This window comes from Zootermopsis nevadensis, unplaced genomic scaffold, assembly GCF_977971745.1.
Source record: "Zootermopsis nevadensis isolate Lab colony 2312 unplaced genomic scaffold, Znev_1.0 Znev_ptg000008l, whole genome shotgun sequence".
Lineage (NCBI taxonomy): Eukaryota > Metazoa > Arthropoda > Insecta > Blattodea > Termopsidae > Zootermopsis > Zootermopsis nevadensis.
This window is the reverse complement of record NW_028259140.1, coordinates 4282652-4289539: the sequence shown is the minus strand read 5'-3', so window position 1 is coordinate 4289539 and position 6888 is coordinate 4282652. Positions and strand designations below refer to the sequence as shown.

General features: G+C 36.4%; 1 long non-coding RNA gene across 2 annotated transcripts in view; it reads right to left on the bottom strand.

The window, feature by feature from the left end:
• Window positions 1–1880: 1880 nt before the first annotated feature.
• LOC147874450 (uncharacterized) overlaps window positions 1881–6888 on the bottom strand; it is a 170816-nt gene continuing 165808 nt past the window's right edge. For both annotated transcript variants that reach the window (XR_015534055.1, XR_015534056.1), the window contains exon 3: window positions 1881–1943. This is a non-coding gene — a long non-coding RNA (uncharacterized LOC147874450). The remainder of the gene's footprint in view (window positions 1944–6888) is intronic.

Below are 6888 nucleotides of genomic sequence, written 5' to 3'. Positions count from 1 at the left end.
ATGTTTCAGATCGATCGCCAGACCCATATGTTTTCACACATAAATTCTTAGGTGTGCTTACATTAACGTTCCTCCTTGAGCAGTCCTCACCAATATGTGTAAATAACAGCAGAATAAAATAAAAAATATTCATATAAGATCACATTTTTGTAACTTTCCTGAGAACATCAAGATAAATGACTAAGATAATATTTATTTAGTAACAGCGATGGCTTACTTTCCATTCTACTCGACTTCTCCATTAAGAATAATTTTTATGGAAGATAAACTCGTAAAAAGACATGTCTTTAATAAATATTTTTCACAGTTACATATCAAGGAAGACGAGTTAAGACATCGGAAGCGATATTTGGCCACACCCGGTGGCTTGTGGCAGTGATGACGTCAGCATGATCTTTCCACTCGTTTTTAGTGCCGCACCAGCACTGATGAATGGTGACCAGAAATGGACAAATACGTGTCCTGAATCAAAAGACCAACCTCTTTTCTGTCATTTTCAAGCACAGAAAGATTACCACATATGTAACTGCAGATCCAATGCATTTGCCATGTATAGCTCAAATAATAATTAATACGCACAGGAAAGTCGGTAACTTACATTTCTGAATTAATTTTAAAACTCAATAAAGGGCATTATATTATAACTTAATATCCGAATTAATTCATGGATCATAAGAGAAGTTTGCATAAATTTCCTATACTTAAATTAATAACCACGGAAATAAATAAAGAGCAAAAAGTATGACAAAGCAAGCAAAGAAAATTTTCGCCCTAAATAGAACATTTGTTAATCCCGTTCTATTAACGAAATTATTATTTACTAACTTAAACTGCGCATACTTTTAAAAAAAATATGTTTACGTACTGGTTTTCTGAGTCTTTCAATCTTTTAGAATATCTTATTCGGTAAATAAAATAAATATTTGTAAACCACGAGAATTCTAAAGAATGTACTTTCTTATTTCCGTTAAAATATTCAAGCTTACTGAAGCTTTAAAGTGTGAACACTTTCAAGAAAATATTTAAAAATACAAACTGCGCAACTCTTAACTTGAAATAGATGTGTCGGACTTCCTTCTAAATGCCTACATCATTCAAATGACACGACATTATTACCCACCTTGGCAGCAGAACACGCCAATACCAAAACCTCCAATGGATATAAACTCCAGCCACTTACGTGCATTTCCCATCATTGCAACTTATGCATCTAAGAACTACGTTAATTTTAAGATCGCTTTCGGTCTTTCAAAATAATATTTGGGTCCGTACTGCCATCAGTATTCTACAAGCATTCAAAATGCCACCCTCCTAGCCGCATTACCAGAACATTCATTAGGTTCTCAAGAATACTGTGTTATTACTTAATATGCTCTATTGAGAGAAATATCATCGTACGATATTTCCTTCCATCAGTGACCTACATAGAAAGACTTTAATTCCTCCTAGGAAGTTGGCAATACGATAACTCTGCCCTACTAATGACGACGCATTCTGTCAAGTGGACATCAAATTTATTTCCCTGTATAACAGAAAAATGGGCATACAGAAACAAACCGGGAAAAGTAATCGCGTCTCTTTGCCACATAATAGGTTGCTGATTGCATATCCTCATTTCCAGGGGAAAAAACACGCTAGTTCTCAAAATGTATTTGTCCCATATATATTATCTAATTTCGCGTCTGTACAGAAGATCTCTAACTGATTTTTGTAAAGACATGTTTCTCTTCTGAAACAGGGTTTTTCTTTACTGCTACGTCTAGTAAATAAATCCTTATACATGCTGTGAAATTGTTTCCAACAGTCTCTTGAGAAACAGAAATTCAATCAACAAGGTTTGTAGTATCAATAATGTTATAATAAGTAAATAATTTTACTTGCCTTACTACTTTCAATCAGTCCTAGTATGTCCAAAAGGTCCATAAAACGAGGGTTGAGTGCACCTGAGGAAAAAAAAGTCATATATTATTTACAGGAAATCTAAAAAGAGGGACGTTTCCGTACACCACACACAGATAACAGCTAGAGACGGAAACAACGGAGCAGTGCAATTTTTAAATTAAATAACGTCGTCATTAAATTTTGTGAGATTTCAGATTCTTACGCCAGAGAGGGTGTTATGGAAAAGATCTGTCGACGTTTCAGCATCTGCACCTACCAGACAACATGGTGGCACATCCCAATAGACAGTCATCGCAACTAAATTTATTGTCTCCTGTTCGAATAGATCAATATTCTGTCATGATGCAGATTGTGTTAATATGGCGATGGTTTCCGGGAAGACAGGAAAGGTTCGCCGCGGATTATCCCAGACCACGTGATCAGCCCAATGCTGTCACCGATACAAACATTTGTAATGACACCGCGTCTATCCTAGATGACAGACACGTGAATGGATACAAGTGACATTGCTGACCCGGCAGGATTATCAATGGATCTGTTGAAACAATTAATCATGAACAGATTAGTTCAAAATATTTTTATATAGGGGCCCCAAAAGAGTTGAACCCGGATCAGAAGACCTGCCTAAAGACGGAATATCACTTAATCACAGCCACTTCTGACGAAACCTGAGCACAACACACAGCAAATCAGCAATCTTCACATTATTTGGCGTAGGTTAAATTTGTTTCCTGTCGTCTGGGATTATGCGCCCTGATGATTGAAGCAGGAAACACCTCTGAAACTTTTACCAATTACAGGGCATAACATTAAAAAGTCTTCTTCAAATTGTACATAATACGACACAAATTAAAGTCCGTCGTGAATTATTCTCCTTTGATTCTTAAAACAAAGCATTAGAGTCTACCACAAGTACCTTACAGAATGTAATTTTCCACAAGAATATTCGTACAATATATTATAGCATGCAACCAAAACAAAATAGCAGTTCTTCTGTGACTGATAATAATACATTTTCTTGCAGACTTCACAATCTCTCAGGGAGCGCTGAGACTCGCTGTTTTAAAACTGCAGAGCATGAATAATGTTGTAGAACACCTTACTACCTTGGCTTCCTACTGTTCGGATGCTGAAGTCGACATCTGGATGTAGTGATTTGGGGGGGGGGGGGGGGGGGTGCTGCGCGGATCAATTTGTCTTCAGCACAATGACGATTCATCAAGAGAGGAAACCCGGGCCGCTTAGCAGAACACCCATCCCCGCTCCAGCAACGCCAAGTTCCTCGCCTGTCTGACACTTGCCACGACGCGAATTTATGTGTCACGCAGGAAGGCTTTAGGTCTAAAAGTCGACCGACGGTGACAGTGTACGAAAGACAAGGCGAGATAATCAAGCAACCTTCCAGCAAAGGAACCCTGCATTCCTTGTTCAAAAACTCACGCCTCTGATTCTCTGAATATATTTTACAATCGTGAAAATGTGATCAGTGTGACCGGTTCTTACCCAAAGAATAATTTTGTTCTTCTGAATCCTGTATAGGTATTTCATTCTTAAGGCAAAAAATTAATAAATTCTAAAATTATTTTGAAGATGGGAATGGAATTTTAATCGAAGACAGAGAAATCAAACAATTTTCTTTTAATTTCCTATTCCACTTCGTCAAGAAACGTAGTAAGCATTCCGCTGTCAAAATAAACAAAATCAAATAAGCTTTATTAATATTTACTTCGTTGTCACACACGTGTACATACGCGTGTCAGAAATACTGCATTTGGATTTTCAGTTCTTGTTTTCAACTCATATGAACATATCGATTGATTCTAGTGCAGATTTACGCAAAAATAATATTTCAGTGTAAATGCGTTTCGAACGTTTCTTTACTGCACTACATTTTAAAAATTTCATTACATCGGACCATTAAGACCAATTCCGCAAATTTCCCTTCTACATGACAGGAAGCTACAATTTGTCATAATAATCAAATACTGTTTCTCCTACTGCTCGAAGCCAAAATTGTCAGGAGTCAACTGACATAAATAACAATGAACAGTCAAGAGACGGTTTAATAGTTGTGAATCAGAACGACATGTGGTATTTTATGAAATATCATACCCATCTAAAGGTTTATTCCTATTTCAGCACACAACGAACCCCACATTATTTCCATACAAGACGTTGGGTGCCTTCCACTACATTGAAACAACTCTCTAGTGTATTGATCTACGAGAAGGGTGCGTATCCTGACGTGTGGTGCTGGGGTTGAGAGTGTGATAGAGGGACAAAAAACTTATCGCCCTGGGCTAATGTCCATTTCCTGAATAACAGGCACTATTTTTTCCAGTTCCCACGAGAGATAACATAAATATACTGGATTCAGAAGATAAAAACGAGGCTAAAATATATACAAAATATCAGCAGTTTCTTAACCCCCCCCCCCCCCCCACAACCTATTCAGAGCATAAATTGAACGTTAGGACTGTCGAGAATGGATTCAGAATTAATTTACATATTTCATAGTTTATCAAGTATATATTTCTCGAGTGCAAATTTTGTTGAATTACACTAGGTTTCTTTTACACCAGGGGTGGCCAACCCAAATGATCTTTCGGGCCACTTTGGAAATGCATCATAACTCCGCGGGCCACATATAAAATTATATATCCCCATATGGATGCACAAATAATGTATTTTTTTAATACATTGGTTTTCACTACTTTGTCCATTATAAAATAAATATATTTTGTAAAAGTGTGATGAATCTCGCGGGCCGGAAAAATGTTCAAGGCGGGCCACATGCGGCCCGCGGGCCGCGGGTTGGCCACCCCTGTTTTACACGAAACGGAATAGTGTAATTTCACTGTATAATATCGAGGGAAATTGAAAAAGATAAAAATATTTCCGATGAATTTGACCTCTATAAAATAATTTAAAAAGTTAGAATGTTTTAAATGTGTGATTGAAGACTAACTTATCTTTCGCAAATAAATCATGGTTTTACTGATTATATGAAAAGCTACAAAGGATTTCGTCTGTACAAATAGCTTTTACTTTTATAATGTGTTAATCCTTTTAAACTTAGTGGTAAATACAGCCTATGTAGCAGCGCGCAACTCCAATTTTTGTCCCGTGGATCTATTGGCTTCGTATGATTCCAGAATAAAAAGCGACTATTTCCTTAAACAGTTTTAACCAGCTGATCTTTGTTATGGAGACGCGGTGTCTTAACATTTAGGCACAGGCTGATTTTTATATTTATTTATTTAGAAGAGTATCGGGCTTTTAAATATTAAATATCTGCTAATGCTTGGACAAGACAATGAAATTTACAAAAAAAAAAATGTCCGTAGAAAGAAATTAAGTACGAACAAGGGAAAAACACGTCATTTGAATCAAACATCGCATTACTACTGACTGTGTAATTTATGAATAACCTTGCCCTAGTGTTATCATATTTAAAGTTACAAGACGTTCAACCTATCTTAACAGTAATTTTGCAACAAACAACAGCGTCTAAGCCCCAGTTTCATATTGTGTGCCATACAAGTTCTGCCAAATGATAACGCATACAAGTATTTATTGCAGAAGATACATGAATCCAGAGATAGATTAAATACCAGTTTTTAAAACTATCTTATGTTGCTACATGCGTGTGTATAAGAAAACGTTTTTCCGTATATTTTAACTCGATATTTTAAGTTTTAGAATAATATTCGTACTGGTTCTGAAACTTAATTCTGGTGGAGATAGTTTCATCATTCTAACCATGAAAACAACTGTCTGATTTTCTAAAGACGCAACCACACGGAACGTACAATTGTATTCGTCCTAATTGCAGACTTTCCATGATCATGCATCGGAAAGCAGACGAAAGTAAAACACTCTCAAGACGTACAGACACAATAAGAGAACAAGCACCAATATCGAAGCCATTTATAACTTCCAAACCATTGCCCAGTGTTTACCATCATTAACAATGCATGGGCTTCAATAGTACTCGCAGCAAGGAAGCAGGAAGACCTCTGCGAAGGGATGTGGAGAATACCCCAGCACCAGTCGTAATGCGACGGCTAAATACCCCTAGTTTCCTTTACCAGCCACAAACCGACACTCACGAAATTGACCCTTATGGGCAAAGGAAGGCATAGAATTCCCTCCATCTTCTACTGGATCAACTGGGTATCATTCTGCAGCCAAATTTAAACACACAAACACTAAAGTAATTCATAATACTGTATAAATTTTAATAACATTATTCCATAATATGTTTTGAGATGAAAAGGTGTTCAAATGAGTTGTAAACTTGTTAGGCACATTGCAAGATTCGATAATAATAATAATAATAATAATAATAATAAAACAAAATTCCGTTTCATACTCTGTGGACAAAACTGTATCGTTACCACTGGAATTTGAGTCAATTTGTATCGCATTACTATGTGTTAATATTAGGAACATCTTAGACTGCAATATAAGAACACAGAACTCTCATGGAAAACACAAGTTCTGATAATATTCTTCTTTGCAGAAGGTATAAATCCTTTTGAAAATCTAATACTAGACGAGTTTGTCTGAAGAAAAATTTGTATAGATTGAGTTTACAAACATTCCATTACAAAACACAGTATTTTCTGTATTTTAATAACATATAAAAAAGGCTAATCTATGGATGACTCAACGCCCTAATGATGAAAGCAGCAAGTACCTCTGAAACGTCGGTAAACTTCTACTAGACTACAAGGAGGAACAACCCAAAAGCTGTGTAAACCTGAATTCTCAGTTGATTATCGTGTTTACAACAAGCAACTGCTGGTACAATCCAGTTCACACTCTCAACTTGTATTTCTTTAAGATCCATCTTCATATTATCCTTCCATAAACGCAAAGATCTTCCACGTGGTCCCCCATTCAAAGTTTTACGACCAAAACATCGCACATGTTTCTCATCTACGTATTCATCCTATATTTCATCGTTCTGATACATTTTGA